Raw genomic sequence first — 21,976 nt, 5'->3', positions numbered from 1 at the left:
CCAAACTCATATATTTTTGATAGCAAAAGTGAGTGGGCACTCTTACATGAGCACAGCAGGCATAACCCAGGACTGTCCTAGCCCTCCAGGGCATACAATCACCTCTGTCATATGAAAGAGTTAAGTTATTAGAAGAAAGGAAAGATGGGGCAAAGGAAGGCATGACAAGGAGAGGAAAAGGAGGAAGAAGAGAAAAAGAAGCAAGGAAGGAAAGGGAAAGAATGAAGGGAAGGGAAGGAAGAAAGAAAAAGAAAGGAGGAAGGAAGGAAAGAAGGAGAAAGGAAGGGAAGGAAGGAAGAAAAGAGAGAGAGGGAGACACAGGGAGAATAAGAGAAGGATCTGGCCCTGACTAGACCATGTTTCCCTTCTGCTTCAAAATCCTATGTGTGAACAGGTCACACCCCTGTCCCTTGAGGCAAGCTTTGCCTACGTGAGAGGGGACAGAGTAGGGAGGAGATTTTAAGTCGAATACGAAATTAAAAGTTTAAAATTGCTTGACCAAGATGTTAAGCAATCTTCTCACATGTCCTTAAAAGCTCTCCTCTGAGGAAGAGGTATCTGGCCTAGCAAATCTGGGAGCAGTTATTGGGGGAAAAGGTAGCCTATTTCCATGTATATGCACCTCCAAGTTGAAACTGTGCTCGATAAAGGGGCTACACTGTCTCCTTCAGGTGCAGAGGTCTTCGTTCTCTTTGAACCTTGTGGGGACACTGTGTGTACACTGGCCACCACTGAGGAGCACAGACCTCAGTCGTGGATTTTAGTCACTGGCCTCTATGCCTATGAAATACTCCCAGGTCTCACCCAGCCTCTGACCGTGAGATCATGTATGCCTCTCTGCTCCCTCTTTGGCCTGACCACCAGATTCTTCAGAGTTTCTCATTCTCTGTCAGTTCTTCTGTGCCCTTCCCCGGAGCACAGAAAAGATTTCACTGTACATCCATGTCTTTCTGAGATGGGAGATCATATGGCAGCAAGGTCTCACTCTTCCCCTAAAAACATGGCAGCCATTGGATCGTCCTTGTGCCAGGATGTGACAGACTTCAGTGTGGCTGCTTTTTACCAGAAATCAGATGAGCATGGATAGACATAGGTTATCTCCACTTTCAGATCCTCAATTTGTAGGGTTTTCTTAATGTCTCCTTCCATCGGAAGGAGTGTGAATGAAGAAGTGTCTCCCAAGGGTGTGAGGGCAAAGTTCAAAGTGAACTCTTGCTTCCTATTCCAACTTGCCTTCGCTCTTCTCCAGCTCAGAGGTCTCTATCCAGTTTGGGTGATGGGTATGGTGCTGACTGATCTCTTCTTCCCAAATCTTTCTGCAAGTGAACTCATAAAATTTATTATAGGTACTAGAAGTGTAGAATCCTGAAAACTACCCCCCCGAGAATAATGGCAATGTCACATCTTCAGGCATGAATAAGGAATGCATGTGGGTAGAAGCACAAAAACACACCTGTTACTTTGTCAAATTATTATCCTGATGGAGTTGTTAAGGCACTCATCAAAAATTTCTCAAGGAGTTCAGTCAGTAGTTCTCTGGTATTCTAGATATCTGAAACAGTTCATAACCCTAACAAAGATGTGGCTTACATGTAGGGATGAATTTACAGGTGATGTGCAAAGCATGTATAAAATTGTAAGTGGGTCATTCGCACTTAAGTGAGAACCTCAAAATTCAGCAATCTAGGAGAAAGCAGTGTTTAAATCTGAGCAACAGAACCAAGCGTGAATGCCCTTTGTCTCCACGGTAGGCCCAATAGTTTCTCAACAAAATAAGGATCAACCCTGCATGACTGCAAATGCCAGTGTATCCTCCTTCAGGGACTAAATTCTCTTTGGAGACTTATCACCCTCAGTTATCACTTATGATATTATAAATGCATCACAGGGAATCCCCAGACCAGCTTCCAGAGTACTTATTATCCAGACCAAGTACACCCTCCTTTATTTTTTAAAGGACCCTAAAAATTAACTCAGATAGAATTCTAGTTAATTTCAAGTTCCATGCCAGAAGTATCTGTTATTTAAAAGAAACACATTTATGTATATAAAGTTGAAATATTAGACATATTTGATCCCTTTAATATCATCCTCTTTTTTGTGTGGAAAATGCCTGTTAACTTTAGAAACAATTTTACGTGAATGAAATATCCTACCTATAAAGAATGAACTTGAAACCCAGTTTTGATCTAACAGCAATATATTGGTGAAATAAATCTCTTGTGTACGTGTGCTTCCCCGTAATGTTATTTGGCTTATGGTTATTGTCTTGCTCCAGGGGAGTGATGGATGGCAGTGAGGCTTAACCCAATTTTACATCAAGTTCTTGCTAATCTCACACCACCGCTTCATAAATCTGAATAATTTGCTGCTGCTCTGCAGCCCTTGTGTGAGCTCTAGGGTGGTTTCGGACTGAAATTATGTGTTATTGCAGCCTCCTTTGAAAACAGTAAGGGTTTTATTGTTTCCATAACTGAATTAAGCTTTCATATCTTTTACACTGCTGTAGTGGATATTGCTTAGCAACAAGTCTCCAAGAGCAAGGGAGTGGAGCACACCTCATTAACATAATATGCTAATCCCCCTGTTCTTGCTACCCCCTGGGTGAATTCACTGCTGGCCCCTCTAACTTGTCTAGCCCAGCATTCCCTTTTACCTTCTAAAGTTTGTATTTCTATACAATGAAACATATTAACTCTTAGTGACATGGCAACAAATATTAAGTAGTACAGATCACCCAACAGGGACGTAATGTACATAAAAGTCATTTTCATTTGGAAATGGATTCATTTTAATTTTTTAAACAAATTCCATGTAACCAAGCAAACCCATGCAACATCATTGCATTTTGCTGCCCTTTGTTTAAGAAGAGGATACAAATGACACACCACAAATAGAAAGTGCTCCTTGTAGGGGTAGCTCACACTGAGAAATGAGTGATATTTTTCCCAGCCTTCTCTGCATCTGGGAGTACACTTTTGGGAGACACTAGATTTTAAGGTGAGCCCAGGGCAAAGGAAAAGAACTTTCTGCTATCCAAAATTAACAACTATCTCTATGTAGTCTGAATAAGTGACTTTGGTCATTCTGGAACAAATTGAAATGCTTCTAAAAATACCCACCAAGCTTCAGGGGTCACTTTAAAAACAATTCTGAACCAACCAGAAATTGTGTAGGACGAGCACGCAACATGGACCTTTCCCACTAAGGATTTAGGTCACAAGCTGTGCAAACATATTATGATAACTCCTTGGCATCAGTTTTAACTATTTTTGTCTTCCATTCGGCCCAGACTTCATGTAGTTCTGTGGGGAGGATTCCTCACTCAGTCCACCCTGTTGGCCTCTTGGGTTGCATGAGGAATTGAGGCAAGTTGTACTTTTCTCATGAGATTAATCTTTAGAAATGGGTTAATGTGCTTTAAAACCTGTCAGTCAGAGAACAGAAGTGTTGTGTAAGACACTATGAGAAAGTGTGATGGTCTCAATGGAATATGAAAACATTTAAGAGGTCTAGAAGTACCACTCTTCTGAATTAGTCAACTTCTTTTGAGAAATTTTGTTAAATAGGATATCAGCAGCCATGGATCCTAATTCTATTTTTCTCTTCTTTCAAAGTACTACATTTCTAATTTAAAAGTGGTTAATGTCCTTTCAGAAACTGACATAGGAATATCTACCTATCAAATAGTTCAACCAGCCCTACCACACAGAGCAAATATTAAGAAAATGACAACAACAAAAAAACCCAAAAGACAGAGGCTGGACCAGTGGCACAACAGTTAAGTTCACATGTTCCACTTTGGTGGCCCAGGGTCCCCAGTTCAGATCCCAGGTGCAGACATGGCACCACTTGTCAAGCCATGCTGTGGCAGGTGTCCCACATATAAAGTAGAGGAAGATGGGCATAGATATTAGCTCAGGGCCAGTCTTCCTCAGCAAAAAAGAGGAGGATTGGTGGCAGATGTTAGCTCAGAACTAATCTTCACCCCCCCCACAAAAAGATAATAAATTGCTTAAGCAATGGCATCTGAAAGTTAAATTTAAAAGACCCTTAAACCTTGAGATAAGCAATATTGTAGAAGCAAAACAAAGACTGGTTAAAACTAAGATGTGAAATGTCGTAATATAGGGCCATATTAGACTCGTAGAATTTCTGATATTCTAAAATTCTTAACAGAATTCAAAAATATCCAGTGTTTCCTTCCTGTATTAAATTACACAACAAAAGTCCACTCTGAGGAAAATGTAATTGCTCCTAAGCTCTTGGATCCTGCCATCCATAATGAATAATATATTGTGGCATGCTTTTATAAAGTTAAATGCTGCTTCTGACGAGGAACATTTATCACCTAAAAGACACTCAAGGTTTTGTTTTCTTTCTCCCACTTTGTCTTCATTTTTAATTTTTTTTTCTGGCCTTTTCTGATTACCCCAGTTTCTGTTGTTAACTCTATAGGGTTGGATGATAGCTCATCTGACGGCTAAATGGGATTTCTCTTATTTTATTCTGACTTTGACTCTGTGATAGTTCTACAAGTCTATGTGAGTATTAAGAGTTCTGCAAAAAGATTTAAAACCATGATAGCCAAGTCATATAGTCATCTTTCCTTCTGTCCCCTCAACCATCAAAGACACATTACTATTTTTAAAAAGCTCTCTATCTATCATCTATTTATCAAGAGAAGAACAATAACCACAATGACACAATGTGATAGTGGCCATGTACCATTATCTGCAATAAAGACAGATAAGGGAGTGGGATAGAATAGGTAACAGTTGATGAATAAAGAGACGAAGCACACGTTTTTCTTCTTAGAGAGAATGGTCTCCATCTTGAAACATTAAAAAAAATTTATGTGGAAGGAATTAAAGTCCACTCTAGATAAAGAAATCATAAAAGAATATCTGCAAATTCTAAACTGGACTAGGCTAGATTATAAACTTTGGCAATGGTAACAATAATAGGATATATTTAAACAATTTTGTACATTATCTTGTGCATCAACCCTATAATCATGCCAGTCAGATCTCCCGCCACAAGGAGCATAGTTGACTGATGGCCCCAGCTACTGCTCCTCTGGATTTCCATCTATGTTCCCACTGAGGCCACTCAATGTCCAGTGGGTGAAGAGGACATCATCCTGAGTGGAATATGGATAGTTTCTGGCCCAAGCAGACAGCTCAATTGCTAGAGGTTACACTGGTGGTTGTAGCCGCCCCTGACACAGGAAGAGTTAATAATCACTGGAAAAGATTGCCAACAAACTGTGATTCGGAGGTGAGAAGGCCGGTTAGCCAATGACGGGTAAGACCCCCTGGGGAGGCAACCTAAGCCAGGCAGCGGCCGCCTGGGGGCACAGATGGAGAAACGATATCGATATCGGGAGCAAGAGGGACCGTTGCCTAAGAGACCTTGCCTGCTCCGAGATAAAAATATAGGAGCACAGCAATAACATGATAATATCAAAACAGAGGCCAAGGGAGGGCTCCTTGAGAAATCACTAAGAATTCTTGGCATTCGCTAATTACTTCATCCAGAACACCTGTGTACGTTTAATAGCTGTAAGCTATGTATATATTGAAATGCTGGTTATAATAAACTCAGAGTGGCCATCAGCCCTCTCCGCATCTATCCTGATGTGTACATTGGATTGCGACACCGACAGTGGTGACCTAGGCAAACATCCTAGTGGAGGAGACTTTGCTTTTTCCAGGATTTTGCAGGTGAGATAGTTCAGGCATTTGAAAGATGCATAGGGGGAGGTCACTGACATGGGCAATGCCTATAGTAACATCAGAGGAGGTTGCTTACTACACTGTTTTATTGTTCCTCTGAAGAGGGATCATGAGAAACTGAGGGCCATTAACAAGCAGATAATCTGTAACAAGAGGGCCTCTTTTGTAGCCTACCAAGAAGATTTTATCTCCTTAGGCAGAAGGGCAGACACTGCTGAACAGCAAGCAGGCTGAAGATCTGCGAGAGTCACAAAACAAAGACATTTGAATTCTCTGTCAAGGTGAATCTGCACTGCCAAGGGGAGGGTCCTGCTTGGGAAAGCCTAGAACCCTGAAACATGGGATGGGGAGATCTGGGTGGATGCTCTGAGGAAGTTGGCTCTGCAGAACCCACAGGGCTTGCAGAGGTGGCCCCCTTCCCTAGTAAGAGCTAGTATTTCTCCTGCATTAGAAGAACTCTACAGGCCTCTCCCTGCAAAGCCAGGAAAGCCCCTGTCAAGTGATACCTCCTCCTGCTCTCCTGATAGCTAGGGCAATAATTGGGTTAAACCCCAGCATAACCAGCCTGGAATAGTATTGAGCCTGATAAGGGAGGAAAAAACAATATGCCAAAGGAGGTGCAAGAATTAGGTAGTATATGTGGGAAGGAGCCAGGTGAGTACACCTGGGACTGGATTTTGAGGAAGCTTGACCAACAGATCCAGAATATAAGATGGGATAAGTAAGAAGTCATTGACTTTGAGGCACTTTCTCAGGGCATCACCTGAGGCAGGGATCCCAGGGGATCAAGCAAATTCATTGTTAAAGTGGCTATTAGAAGCTTGGAGAAAGCAGTGGCCAAAGCTAAGTGAAGTGGACATGACTGGGTTGCCCTGTCAGACAGTGAAGGAAAAACTAAAGAGACTGAGGGATATGGGCATACTGGGCTGAATAAACTGCGAAGCCAGAGACCCTGCAGAAGACTGTGCTCCACAGGAGAAGGCAGAAGGCACAGCACTCACCAAGGCCGTTAGGATTCTGGAACAAGTCAGAGAATTATACGCCTTTTGAGGAACAGTTCCTGGTATATTAGTTTGGCTCTGGTAGAGATGAAATGGTCGACCATGGGGTACCAAATGACCATGAGTCTAGAACTATCCATCAAGTGCTGGGGCTGTCAGATCTACCAAATCATAAAACCGGATAAATCTCAACAGCAGTTTTTCATAAGATAAAAATGTACACCTTGAATTGAGCCCAAGGAGGACTAGAGAGCACGAGTAAGCTATATAAATAGATACCCAGGCCCTCAGATCACCTGACACAGATGGGCAAAAACCCTTTCCCCATCTCATACCTTTGGTTGAATTGGTAGGGATGGTAGTCCCATATGACTAGCTAAAGGAGGAGGAGGAAAAAGCCCAAGCTTAGTTTAGAATGAGTTGGCTTAGTAAGTGGGTACAAGCTAAAAATTGGCAGTGGCTGCATTAAAGCCACATTGAGGGGTGGTCTTTAATGACTGGAGATGAAAGTCTCTCCAAAGGACAGAGCCGCAAACAGTTCACCTGGTCATCCACTTTGTATGGAAGAAGTGGCCCTAGATGAGGATATACAGATTGCTGTCAGTGGCCAATGGCCTGGCTGAATGGTCAGAGGCCTGGAATGGAAAAGACTAGATGATCAGAGACAAGTTCTGCTGTAGAGGCATGTGGGTGAAAAGATGAAATTGGGCACAAAGTCATCAACATCCACCAGCAAGCATCTATGTTGGAAGAGACACTAAACAACTATGTAGTCAAAATATTTTGGACTATTGATGTCAGTTAGCTTTTGTTATAGTCACCTTAGAACTGCCACTACTGGCACATGAAAATAGTAGCCACGTTAGCAGAGATAGAGGCTATGTATAGAGCTAACAGTAAGGACTCCCACTTAACAAAGCAAATCCAGCTACTGATGCCTCTGAATATCTTACCTGTTAATAACAGAGACCAATGTCAATTCTCCAATATGGCATAATTTCTGGAGGAGACCAACTTACAACCTGGTGACAAGTTGACTATATTGTGCTTCTTCCATCCTAGAAAGGCCAATGGTTCACCTTAACAAGGATAAATAAGTACTCAAGGTATATGTGTTCCTTTCCTGTCCACAAAGCATCAGCCGATACTATCAGCTAAGGGTTTACAGAATTCCTTATTCATGTGCATAGAATCCCACAGAGCACAGCGTCCAATCAAGGGATCCACTTTACAGAAAAGGAGATGCGAGAGTAGGCCATCATAGGATCACATCCAACATAGGGTCCACTATTTACACCACAGACTACACAACCCAGTAGCAGTGAGTCCCCTAGAGCATTGTAACAGCCTTGTAAGAGCATATCAAAGTGGCAGCTCAGAGGCAACACTCTAAAAGAGTAGGATGCCATTCTTCAGGATGTAGCGTAAGTGTTAAATTATAGACTTGTACGTGGTGCTGTGTTCTTGATAGGAATAATATATGAGTGCGGGAACCAAGGAGTCAAATCATGGATATTTCATCTCTAGAAGTTTTATTTGGGTCTTTATTCTTTCATATCATTCTTTAACATGTTTATGGTTTTCTTTACCTTCTTGAACATAAGGAATGCATTTATAATAACTGTTTTAATGTTCTTCTTTCTCACTCTTTTTACAGTTCTAGAATATATTTTTGCTTCTTTTAAAAATATGTCACTTTTTATAGTTTTTAGTTCTCTGCCAAAATTTTTTAACTTTGTTTTTATCTACTTGTACATAGTAAGGGCACTTGTTTTAGAATATGTCTGATAATTTCAATATCTCTAATTGTGATGGTTAATTTTATGTGCCAATATGACTGGGCTAAGGGATGTCCAGATAGCTGGTAAAACATTATTTGTGGGTCTGTCCAGAAGAGATTATCATTTGAATTGGTAATCAAACAAAGCAGATGGCCCTCTCCAAGGTGGTAGGCATCATCCAATCTGTTGAAGGTCCAGATAGAACAAAAAGGTGGAAGAAGGGTGAATTTGCTCTTTTTTGCTTAAGCTGAGACGTCCATCTTCTCCTACCATCGATCATTGTCGCTCTTGGTTCTTGCTTTCAGATTCAGATTTGGACTTACACCATCATCCCCCTATTCTCAGGCCTCAGACTTGGACTGAATTATACCACCGGCTCTCCTGGTTCTCCAGCTTGCAGATGGCAGACTGTGGGACTTCTTGACCTCCATAATCGTGTGAGCCAATTCCTATAATAAATCTCCTCTTATATATACCTATCCGATTGGTTATGTTTCCCTGGAGAACTCTGACTAATAAACTAATCTCTATATTTCTATTGTCTACCTTATGTTTTTTTTCTCGTGTCATCTTGTCTTTTCATGTGTTTAGCTATTTTTGATTAGTCATTGGACGCTATGTATTTGAAAAATTAATTGTAGAAATAATTTGATTTCTAAGATGGTAATATTTTCCTCCAGGGAATATTTTCCCTTTGCTTCAATCAGAAGCTCGATGCTGGGGGCACTAGTAGTCCAGGACCATCTTAATAAAAATTCAAGTTTTAAGATTTTCTGGAGCACTGGATGATATGCAGCTTGATTGCATACCATCATAGGGCTTGTTTATTTCCAGTCCCTTCTTAATCTTCCAGACTAGCTCTTCAGGACACGACAGAGGACACTTACCAGAATTTGCAGAAGTCCCAGGCACTGGAATTTGTCTCCCTACACCAGAAGCACAGCTCAGTGTCTCAACCTTCTCTTACACATGGACAAGTGACCCCAATACAAAAGCTGTCCAAGTAACTTTTTTTTTTTAACCTCTCTAGGTCCTCAGCCTCTGTTCCAATCACATTGTTAGAATTTTGACATATGTTTGAAAATTCTTTAATTTTTCCCCCCAAATATTTAGTTGTTTTCAGTGTCAAGTTTGGTCAAAATTACCTAAACCAACATTGGTAGAAGTGGAAGCCTCATGACACTTTAATTCTAGGAAACCAGATAATATCAGTAACATTTGAAAGAGAAGAGCACATATGGTTTGACAGTATGAGAGAGGTACGCTTACTGATATCAATTTAAAGTTGAACGGCTATTACGGGAAAAAGAACCTATACTTCTTCTAAGTGGCTTCAGAACATGCAACCAAGAAAATCAGTCTAAATTTAAGGAGATCACTTAAAAGATGGTAATGATTAGATTATCAAACTGGGGAAGTTTGCGTTAAGAGTTAGTCAGATGCCTAACCCTGGATAGATCCAATTAGCAATTCAACCACCGTTTGTTGAGGACTCATAGATTGGATATGAATTAGACCAGCTGACCTCTAGGGTCCCTAATAAGTGAGATCCCAAGGTTCTTTAATACCAAGAGGAAATGGAGATGACCTCTGAGTTATGTCTGTAGTCTGGAAAAGAGTACATTATTTTATAAGAAATAACTCAGGCTCAGATTTCAAGAAAATAACTTTTTAAAAAGACCCACTTCTTGCGCTATCTCTCGAATTGAAATGTCTCACAGGCAGAGTTCTGGAAATGAAATGTATTCTCTCTCTGCTCTGTGAGCATTAATTTTCCTGTATATTTGTTACAGTTCAAGACCTGAGATAATGCCCGGTAAACTGGGAGTAGCTATTAGCACATCAATTAGGATTCTCCTCATACTCCTATTGAGAAATATAATTATTTGTTAGATTAAATTCTTTGCTCTGAGAACTTCAATTTTCATGTTGAGTAAGAGACCCCGTTAAAACTGCAAACTAGCATTCATACACAAGCACATTTTCACATACTTTCTACATTTAAGTACTGTCTCTCTCTCTTAGAGGGACAAATGACTATAAAGAATGAAAGAACCTTAAATTCAGGCTAAGAAGGGATTCTGGGGTTGGCAATCGGTGTGTGAACAGAACCCAAGTTAACAAATTTTCTGTGAGCCACTATTCAATAGCTAAGTGCTTGAAAACAAAGAATTTTATTTCCTTTTCAAATCTATACAAGCCAGAGTTTATTCTAAATTGTCTAGATTCCCTCAAATGCTGTTATCAGAAACAGAGAGAATGAAAGGTTTTTATTTCCAAAATCAGAATGTACACGATGAAATATTATGCCCGGCAGTTGTCTTAATGGGCAGGGTCATCTGGAGAGAATTCTGATCTCTTCAATCTGCGCTTTGGTTGACACGTGTTAAGTTTATATCACTCTGTACTTTTAAGAAAATAAGCTGCTGATATCCCTTAGACAGGTTTACTCAGTTAACCAGAGAGGAAAGTTTCAAGTCGTCATTCAGCCTTCCAAGAATGCAGTGCACCTTACGGAGGTGCAAGGATTTGTGCAGTGCATTCTGCTACATAGAGTGTTCCCAGTTTGAATGGTAATGCACTGCTAGTTCTATCCTGGTCTAGTGCTGATGTGCTACTCACTAGCAGAGCTGCAAAATACATCACTGCCCAATCCTCATTTCCTTTCTCTTTCTGTAGTCTTGTTTTTCTAACGAGAGAGACCTACCAGGTGCTATGCATATGGCTTTGCCCTTGCCAACAAGAAGAATAAATCAGCTGGGTGGCCGAATACAACCGTAGTAGCTAATAAGAAAAAGCTTAGTAGTACTCACAGCAAATAATGAAAGCAGGTGGAAATGAAAGAGATACAAAGGAAAAGAATTTTTAGGCATTGCAGGCACACTAAATCCTTATGGCCAATGACTCTCTAAGAAAGGAAGACGATAATAACAAAAAAGTTACTGTTATTTGTTTAGTATTTTATTTTGTGTTAGATATTCTACCAAGCGATTTTAAAACATAATCTTTGGACCAATTTTTCAAATTGGGTGACAATATTCCCATTTTATAGAGAAAGAAACTGAGGTCCAGAGAGATTAAATGATGTTGCCAATCACACAACCAGATGGAGCCCAGCTCCTGTATACTCAGAAATCCATCCTTCAATTCTTGTTTCAGTTCCTTGTCATATTTCATTCTATACAATTACCAGTGGAATAAGAGACAGAATGAGAGCTGAAAATCTAACCTTCAGCAACAAGTAAAAACTCATAAATCTTATTTATCAACTGTGCTATTGAGATCATAATGAGACTTCTAGTAGGAATATTATGATAAGGAACAAGGTACAAGAGAAGGAAACTCACCACGTACATGAAACCAACAGGAATCACTAACATGCTGTAGTTTTAAGAGTCACCCTCCCTTAGGCCTCTATTTCCTAGGTGGAAATTTGTCAACTTTAGACTTCCCAGCATCTTATCCCTTCTTAGGTTTAGAGAATTCTCCATCCTATGAATCTTGTGGGAGGCACAGCCTGCTTCTCATCATAGAAGCTGCCAAAGGGCAATATTCACTTTGCCAGTCTGCCTCGCAGCTACCGCTTGAATACTAGACTTGGGCTCAGATATTAGTACATCCTGATAGATTTTATTTTTACTTTCTTCCAGCTTTATTGAGATATAATTGACATATAACGCTGTGTGAGTTGAAGGTGTATAATGTGATGATTTGATATACATATGTATTGTGAAATGATTACCGTAATAGAGTTAGTTAACACTTCCATCACCTCACATAATTACCCTATGAGTGTGATTTAAGATCTATACTCTTAGCAACTTTGAAGTATATAATATAGTATTTTTAGTTATAGTTTCCATGCTGTACATTAAATCCCTAGAACTTATTTACCTTACAACTGGAAGTTTGTACCATTTGTCGAACGTCTCCTCATTTTGGCTGCACAAATTTACACTCCTACCCACAATACAGAAGGGTTCCCTTGTCTCCACACTCTCACCAGCACTTGTTATCTCTTGTCTTTTTGATGAAAGCCATTCTAACAGGTGTGAGCTGATATCTCATTGGCTTAGATTTGCATTTTCCTGATAAAAAAGGTTGAGCACTTTTTCATGCATCTGTTAGCCATTTCCATGGCCTGTACGGAAAACGTCTTTGGAAAATGTCTGTTCAGGTCATCTGCTTATTTTTTACCTTTTCCTTTTGTTAATTGTTGTTTTTGCTGTGCAGAAGCTTTTTTTTACTTTGATGTAGTTCCATTTATGTATTTTTTGCATTTGTTGTTTGTGCTTTTAGTGTCAAATCTAAAAAATAATTGCCAAGACTAATGTCAAGGAAGTTTTTCCCTATTTTCTTCTAGGAATTTTATGGTTTCAGTTTGTATTTTTAATCCATTTTAATTTTGTGAGTGGTGTAAGATAGGGGTTCAATTTCATTCTTCTGCATGTGGATGTCCAGTTTTCCCAACACCATTTATTGAAGAGACTATTCTCTCCCCATTGTATATTCTTGGCTCCCTTGTCAAATATTAGTAGATCATGTATGCGAAGGCTTATTTCTGAGCTCTCAATTCTATTCCATTGATTTATGTGTCTATTTTTATGCCAGTACCATACTGTTTTGATTACTATAGCTTTGCAATACAGTTTAAAATCAGGAATTGTGATGCCTACAGCTTTGTTCTTTTCAGACTTGCTTTAGCTATTTGGGGTCTTTTGTGGTTCCATACAAATTTTAGGATTGTCTTTTCTATTTCTGTGAAATATGCCATTGGAATTTTGGTAGCGATTGCATTGAATCTATAGATGCTTTGGGTTGTATGGACATTTTAACAATGTTAATTCTTCCAGTCTGTGAACATGGTATATCTTCCCATTTATTTCTGCCTTCTGCAATTTCTTCCATCAAAGTCTTATAGTTTTCAATGAACATTGATGGGATTTAAAATATGGAATTACTAACTCAGAGAAACAGTATTAGTGAGAAATTATTTTCTGTTGTTGTGACTGGGTAGAGGCTTCCAATGGCTGGGGCAGCAACAGAAGCTATGTCTTCAGTGACCTTCAGGGACAGTGCCAAGAAGGGATCTGTGTGAGAGCAGCAGTGGCCTCAATGGATGGGTTCACTGGTGTAGCCTTGGTAGGGGTTGTGACTGCTGCCCATCCTCCTTTTATTTCTGCCTGTTTTCTGAGCCTGGTTCTTCAGTGTTCCTGATGATCACATGAGCCACCCAACATTCTACATATAAATTCCTTTTGGTTTGAATCAGTTTTACTTATATTTCCAGGGACAAACAATCCTAACTAATATTCTTACCATCAGCCTTCGAGCATGTCAAATTCTTACTACCAGATTTAGTTTGTGTTTCGTTATCTCAAGAACTCCTGATTACCAACTGGTGCCTCAATTAAAAGTGGCGATCAAAACTCACGGAAGTGTTAGCATCTTAAAACCCATGGAAATGTTAGCATCTTAAATCCCCTAGAAGAAATCAAGCAGGCCAAAAAGTGGGACAATACCTGAGTGGAGGGAATGTGAGTATTTTCTGGAGGAGAGAGACCCAGATGGCTGATGATGGAAGGAGAGATAACCATATCAAGTCGTCTATTTTCGCCATCGTTCACATTTTATAACGGACCTAAGTCTTTATATTGCACATTCTCAATTCTGATATAATGTACTCCCATAATAAGAAATGTCTTTATTAGGGAAAAAGGAATCATCCTCACCATCAATGCCATCACCATTTATTGAACTTTTGTTCATCAGTTCTCTCAAAGTTCAGTAAGTTATTTAATGGTCACAATGATTTTTGAGGAAAGAATATTACTACCCCAATTTTAAAGATAAAGAAACTGAGGCTTAGAAAGGTCAAAATTTGTACAAGCTACTCAGCCAATAAAGAGCAAAGCTGGGATTTGAACCCAGGAAGTATGAAATAACCATTATAACTTTATTACTTTTCTAAATGTAGAAAAGATGATGGGAGGAACTTTTCAATATGTAACAGGGAACTTCTCCTCCAGAAATCCTGTACTGGGGTCTTTCCATTCTCCAATGACTCCTCAAAGACAGGGTCAGAAACAGAGCCTACCTGTCTTCCCAGGTCTCTCAAAAGCTGATCCCATTGGTCCATTGATATCCTCCTGAACATACTCCTTTCCTCCTCTTTTTATTTGCTCTAATTATCTCACCATTCTTACCTTTCTTAGCTCTAGTCTACCAAGACAAACAAGATACATATTCTTCAAAGTATTACTCAAATATTCTAACTTTTCATTAAGTCTGGTCTCTCATAACTATAACCTCTCCATGGTCTCTTGCATCTCCTGAAAGTATTTCTCATTTGTACTTATTTGAAACCAAAACATTTACAGTCATGTGCCACATAATGACATTTTGGTCAATGATGAATCACAAATACAATAGTGGTCCCGTAGATCAGTGCCATATAGCCTAGATCTGTGGTAGACTATACCATCTACGTTTGTGCAAGTATCGTAGGGGAGGAAAAAATTTTTCCTCTACCCTTTTAGATTCCTCTGGCTAGTCTTAGAATTAAATTAACTTGAGACAGATTAGCAAAAGAAAAACAAACAAAAGTTTAATAATAATATACGTGGGAGAAACTCAGGAAAACCAAGTAACTCACCAAAATGGCTGAAGCCTTCACCTTAATCACCATCCTCAGCTAAAGACAAGAGAAGTCAGGGACTTCAGAGGGAGGGAAAGCAATTCACAGGTTGGTGAAAAGGAGCAAATATTTGAAAACAAGTATTTGGCCACACAGAAACAGAAGAACACAGAGGACAGCCCAACAAACAGGCCTTTCTAGATACTTCCCTGTCTACCACCTATTTCATGTTGTGCTGAGGTGATGCTTGCTTCCTGAGACAGGGTTTTTTTTTGTTTTGTCTTGTTTTGGTTTTAAAGATTGACACCTGAGCTAACATCTGTTGCCAACCTTCTTTTTTTTTTCTTTTCCCCCTAAAAGCCCCCCAGTACATAGTTGTATATTCTAGTTGTGACTGCCTCTGGTTGTGCTATGTGAGACGCTGCCTCAGCATGGCCTGATGAGTGGTGCCATGTCCATGCCCAGGATCCAAACCAATGAAACCATGCGCCACCAAAGCAGAGCACACGAATTTAACCATTCCACCACAGGGCTGGCCCCAAGACAGGGGTTTTTTCTGTTTTTTTTTTTTTTTTCTGAATTCTTCTAGGCAGCTAAGGGAGAGGTAACAAGAAAAACTTTGAGTCTCTTGTTTCTTAAAAATAATCAGCCTAAAATAATCCTCATGTTAGAGAGACACGTTTTGGCATGGCAAATTTTGTTTCCCTTCAGTGCACTCTATGATGGTCACACAACGACAGAATCACCAAATGATGAGTTTCTCAGAATATATCCCCATTGTTAAGTGATGCAAGACTGTAGTCTAAAGCCATGTTTAACAGGTAGAAATATATTCAGATAACTGACTTGCATTCAGTTTTGTGCTAACTAATTTTCATTGCTTTTGTGACTTGTGTTTTAAAATAATTATAGAATCCAAGGAAATTGCAGAGAAATGCACAAAGCAGCCCAGTGCTTCACTCAGCCTCCCTTAACATCTTGCATTACTACAATACAATATCAGACTAGGTAATTGACGTTAGAAAAGCCATGCCCAAAAAGGATCCTGTGGATTAATATCTGTCTATGGCAGAGAGAGTTCAAATTCACATTGGTTGTTAAAGAGTTGGCTCCTGCTGGAAAATGCCAGGATGTAGTGATCAGGGTTGACTCACAGACTATAGCACTGACGGGCTTTGAGAAAATACTCTGATACATGTTACCTCATTGTTACTATGGCAGCGGATATGAGCCATAGATCAGGCTTGTTGAACAGATCAACATTGTTGAACCAATTGCACTTGAAGTTGAAACTCATGATCACAGGAGATATGCTCATTAACCAACAAATATTACTGGGAGCTTTCTCTCTGACAGCTACCAGAGCAGAGTTCCATAGGAAAGAAAAGAAAGAAGGCATGTTGTAACGAAAACAACACTGACTTTGGAATCAGACTAGGGTTTGAATCCTAAATCTACTTAGTAGTTGTGTGACATTGGGCAAGGCATTTAACCTCTCTGAGCCTCAGTTCTCTTATATGTACAATAGGGCTACTGACAATCTTATAGGATAGTTCAACAATTACATTCAAGAACAAACAAAAGTATCCATTATTTAGTAAGGTCTTAATGTGGGTTTTAAGTTTTTAGTCCATGTAAAGTATCTATAAAAGCTATGGACTCACTCTCAAGAAACCTGCAGTCTATCTGGAGAGACAATATCATTCAGAGATTATCAGGAGTACACAATCAAGTATTGAGTGGAATTGTATTTTGCCTAATATTTAAAAATTATCAATCACATTTTTAAGTGTTTGCTTTTTTTTCCAATCAGTACTTATTTTCTCCATACTTATTATACAAAGTTTTGAAAACATTTATCATCCTAGAGCTAGATGTGAAAGTACAGTCTTAATTTGGCTGGCATTACAGAAGGTTTAAGTTCTCCTTTCATCTGAAGAACTCATATATACCAACTCACCTTTCAGAAATATTTCTTTTGAAATTCCTATGCCTCTGATTAATCATATAATTTTTCTCACTGCAAAACAAACCTGTTACATCTTTGGGCCTTCTAACTTTCCAAAGCAAATGATCTGTTAGATTTCATTATCTATTTGTTTCAGGATTTGAATTATATGCAACACTTACTAGACTGGAGAATAGTAATCCATTAAATCATTAGTAAACTTTTTAACTCATTATTTTGAAATAATTATAGATTCACAGGAAGATCCCTTAAAGATGTACAAAGAGTACAAAACGTATAAAAAGATGTACTCTCCACTCAATTCCTTCCACTGATATCTTACAAAGCTATCAAAACCAGGAAATTGACATTGATAAAATTCACCAATCTTATTCAGATTTCACAAGTTTTACACGTACTCATTTGTTTGTGTGTGTGTGTGTGTGTGTGTGTGTATAGCCCTATGTAATTTTATCACGTATGTAGCTTTTGTAACCATCACTCCAATCAACAGAACTGTTCCATCGCCGTAAACCTCCCTCATACTACCTCTTTTAGGCACACCTACTACCCTCTCCATTTCCCTAAACCATAGCAACTACTAATCTGTTCCCATAATTTTGTTATTTCAATAAAGTTAAATAAATGGAATCATATAGTAGGTAACCCTTAAGACTGGCTTTATTTACCCAACAAAATTTCCTGGAGACTCATCGAGATTGTTACATACATAAATAGTTCATTCCTTGATAATGATGCACAATGTTCCATGGTATGGATGCACCACGGTTTGTTTATTCTTTCCTCACATAAGGACATCTGGGTTGTTTCCAATGGCTGCCTATTACAAATAAGGCTGCTATCAACATTCACGTTTATTCACACTCATACTGGCTTGAAGTTCCAGTTCTACATTGAAGAGAAATGGAGAGTGGGTAGTTTTGTCTTGTTCTCAATCTTAAAGGGAAAAATTTCAATCTTTCACCATTATGTGTGGTGCTAGCTGTAGTTTTCACGTATGCACTCTTTCTGAGGTTGAAGAAATTCCCCTCTGCTCCTAGCTTGCTGGAAGTTTCTATTGTGAATGAGTGCTGAGTTTTGTCAAATAATTTTTCTGCATCAATGTATATGATCCAGGTGAATTACATTAATTGATTCTCTAAAATTAAACCAGTACTTCATACTGGAGTAAATCCCTTTGTTGTAGTAGATTAATCTTTTCATACATCATTTGATTTGATAATATTTTGTTGAGGATTTTCAGTTTAAGCCCATTGTTCTACAGCTGTTGTGTGCTTTTTTTTGGTACTTTGATTTTGGTATCAGAGTAATATTGGCCTTATAAAATGTGTTGGGAAGTGCTCCCTCTTTTGATCAAAGGCTGGTTTGAAATCTTGTTTCTATTCTCTGAGGTTTTCAAGTTGACCCCATTCCTTGCGCCCTAGTAGGCTCCATCCAGACAGCTTAATTTCATCTCCTGCTCCTCTCTGTTCTTTGGTGCTATTTTGGATTTTACAAAAAAGACTGGGAGAAGTTTCATAAGAGCACTTCTCCCACAAACCTATGACTTATACCCTTACACTGACTAATAGATAATTTGCTATATTGCACTTTCTTATTCATTAGAAAAGGCAATTCTGGTTCATGAACTGCTGACACATCAATCTATTGTTGACCTGAGATGTGTGAGTCAACACTGCAACCAGCCACGTCCCATAAAGCCCTCTCTCTCCCCATACCACGTGGTCACACTTCGGCAGTATTCAGTTGACCTTCAGGGAGCACATCTGCAGCCTCACGTAACCCGTAGGCTTGCTGCTGCTGCAGAAACAATCAAACCGGGTCTCCACGTAACAACATCAGGCCCTTTGGAAGAAAATTGAATATATTTTATTCATCACTTTTTCCTCCTTGCTTTTTTCTTCTCCAAAACATTGCTATTTTACATGTTGATTTAAGTGCTAAAACCTTCTTCTTCCATGTTTCAATTTTCACGTGCTGTATAGAAATTGGCTGGGTATGGAGATGGCAATACCTCTCTTTCCCCCTGTCTGAAATTCCTGTTAAGGGTTATCTATTCCTACCTCATCCCACATCCCATTCAAAGTAGTTCTAATTCTCGTTTCCTCTTTCAATCCTTTCTCTAAAATTAGGAAAGCTGTACATCCGTCTTTCCAAAACCCCTGCCCCTTTAAGACTTTTAATTGGGTTTGATCACAGGAAGGAACTTACACTCTGGAGGAAAGGGAACTTGCCTCTGATACTTAGAAGGCAATTTCATCTCTCTGATGTTCAGCTTCACCTGGAGTCTAGTACCGTCCGACTATCTTTGGCAAGTTCAGTGTTCTAAGTCACATAATATTCTGCTTGTTGCAGATGAATACACTATCTCATTTTTAAAAAAATAATCACTCTTTCCTGTGCTAATGTCCTAAGAATTACAAGGCGTGATTCCTACTCCTATTTTCTTTTATATCCACTACCTGGTTGCATATTCATTTTGGCATTTGTACCTCATTTGACCACCAAAGCAGTCAGTCAAAAGTAGTCATTTTACTTTATCTGCATATATATTTATCAATATCCTTCTGAGGAGAGTTTCAGTGCACTTCATTCAGCATCCTGTCACCAAAAATGCACTGCTTGTAGATGCTCAATCTTATCCATGAAATTCAAATTCAAGTTACTGTATTCCAGTCTCTTTTTCTATATATAGATAGAGGTAAATTTCTGATTGGCAGGAGAAAAAGGAAGGGAGAGAAAAGAAGATGAAAGAGAAAGCGGGTGGGGCTCTAAGGGTCCCTATTACTAAATCATCTAAATAGTTTTTCATTGACACATCACAGACAGAATTTTAAATCAAATATAGGAAACAGGATGTTAGTGAAGAGTGGACCTGATTTATTGCTTTCTCAAGATCAGGAGCATATAAAAATGCAGGAAAATGATCACCTTTGTCTCAAAAACGGTACCCAAAGTACGCGTGATGAGCTAGGTCTCCTAAAACCCTGAGTATAAAATGCCCCTATGGTGTTAGAGGATTCCTTCTGTTAGTCTTCCCTCCTTTGGTTACAAGTTATGGGAAGCAACTCAAACTTGCTTAGAGAAAAAGGAGAACCGAGTCATTCGTATAACCCAGAAGGGATGGATATAGTGGGAAAAGACTAGAATCAGCAAATTGCCACCTTTTCTCTCCCAGCCTCTGGTCTCTACTTTATCTTCTTATGGATAACATTCTCTCTTACTACAAATCAGCTTCAATAGATGCTACTTAAAAATTCCAAAAATTCCCATTTATACCAAATAAATTGGAACGCCTATGCAAGGAAATCCTGTGCCTTCTAAGGTAAGTAAAACTTTAAATAAATAGAAAAATTGCCTAAATATACTTTATGAAATGAGAAAAGTTTTCTTCGTTTCCCACACAAATGTACTTTTAAAAATAGTAATTGAACTTCACTCTTATCCAATACACAAAGCCAAAATGTATTGAGTGCTTACTTTTTTGTTTTACTTGTATTATCTCACTTAATTCTCACAAAAAGTCTATTCTGTGGTAAATATTATTGTTCCCATTTTAAAGATGAGAAATTGCAGCATAGAGAGGTTCAGTAGCTTTTCTGAGTCCATGCTGCTAATAAGTGGTAGAGCTGGGATAATAATGGAAATTCTACATAGAAAGTAATCAGCACTCAATGTCACATACAAGGAGTGTTCGTGTTTACTTGCTATTCTATCAAAAGTTCGTTTTTATTTTCCTTCGCATTCAAGTCTTTTCTCTCTTCGGTTCTAGAATGTTGACCTTAATAAGATGATGAAATCAGTGAGGCATACCCAAAATAGATGTTACACATTGAACACTGTGTCCAGTTTTTTAAAAAGCACAACGTTGAATAGAGGAAAAAAAATAAAGACATTAACATGTCCCAGTGGCTATCATAAATGCAATGTTGAATCATGAAAAATATGGGGGTTATTCATTTTACATTGGTATCTTTTATGCATGTTTGTTAACAAAACAGAAATGGTACATCGAAAGGACATTGGCCTGAGAAATGAGACTGCTTGTCAGTCACTATATAGCAGGGACACAGTGATCCCTCTCTGCCCAAAAGTGCCACTCTCCCAAGGGCTGCCCATCTGCACTGGCTATGTACAAGGCGACAGAACGAAACAAAGGAAGAGAATTATTTTAACGCTGCTAAGCTAGAAAATGGAAAAAAGTAATAATTTTCTACTGATTCTTTTCTAAAATTTCCAGACTTCAGCATGGTATAGTGGAAAAATATCTTTCACTGATTTCCTCTTTAAGTATTAAAAATGAATAAAGTTCCTAAAAATACTGCAACTGTGATAAATAAAGTAACCACAAGAGAGGCTACCAGAGTCAAGATTTTTCACATTATCTTCTATTCTTCACTCTGTCAAAATATTTTGTCAAGCAATAATATTTCTTTTGTGAATCAGTATAGCTTTTCTCTCTTAGCTTATCACAGAGGCAGTTTCAATTAATAAAACAGCTGCCTTACATTTGCAAATGAAGTAATTCAAGCTGATGCCACCAGCAGAGCAGGAGCGCCATGGGACCAAGAGCTACATGATTTTAACAAAGTATTGTAATTAGAAGTGTACCATTCAGGAAATTACCCAGAATATGCTTGTGAACTGGCAACTACCTTTGCTGTCACCATCACAAATGAAAACTTAACACAACTTTAATAACTTGTACATACAAATAACTCTAGTTTGCTATTCAGAATTCATGGAAATCAATCATATGCCATTATTTAATCTATAAGTTTACTTTTCTTATTTTGCATCATCTTATGGAGTCAAAATGGTTTAATGTACTGATAAGTATTTTTAATAAG

Source organism: Equus quagga, chromosome 20 (assembly GCF_021613505.1).
Source record: "Equus quagga isolate Etosha38 chromosome 20, UCLA_HA_Equagga_1.0, whole genome shotgun sequence".
NCBI classification, from domain to species: domain Eukaryota; kingdom Metazoa; phylum Chordata; class Mammalia; order Perissodactyla; family Equidae; genus Equus; species Equus quagga.
The sequence above is the reverse complement of the archived record's forward strand: the minus strand, read 5'-3'. Positions refer to the sequence as shown.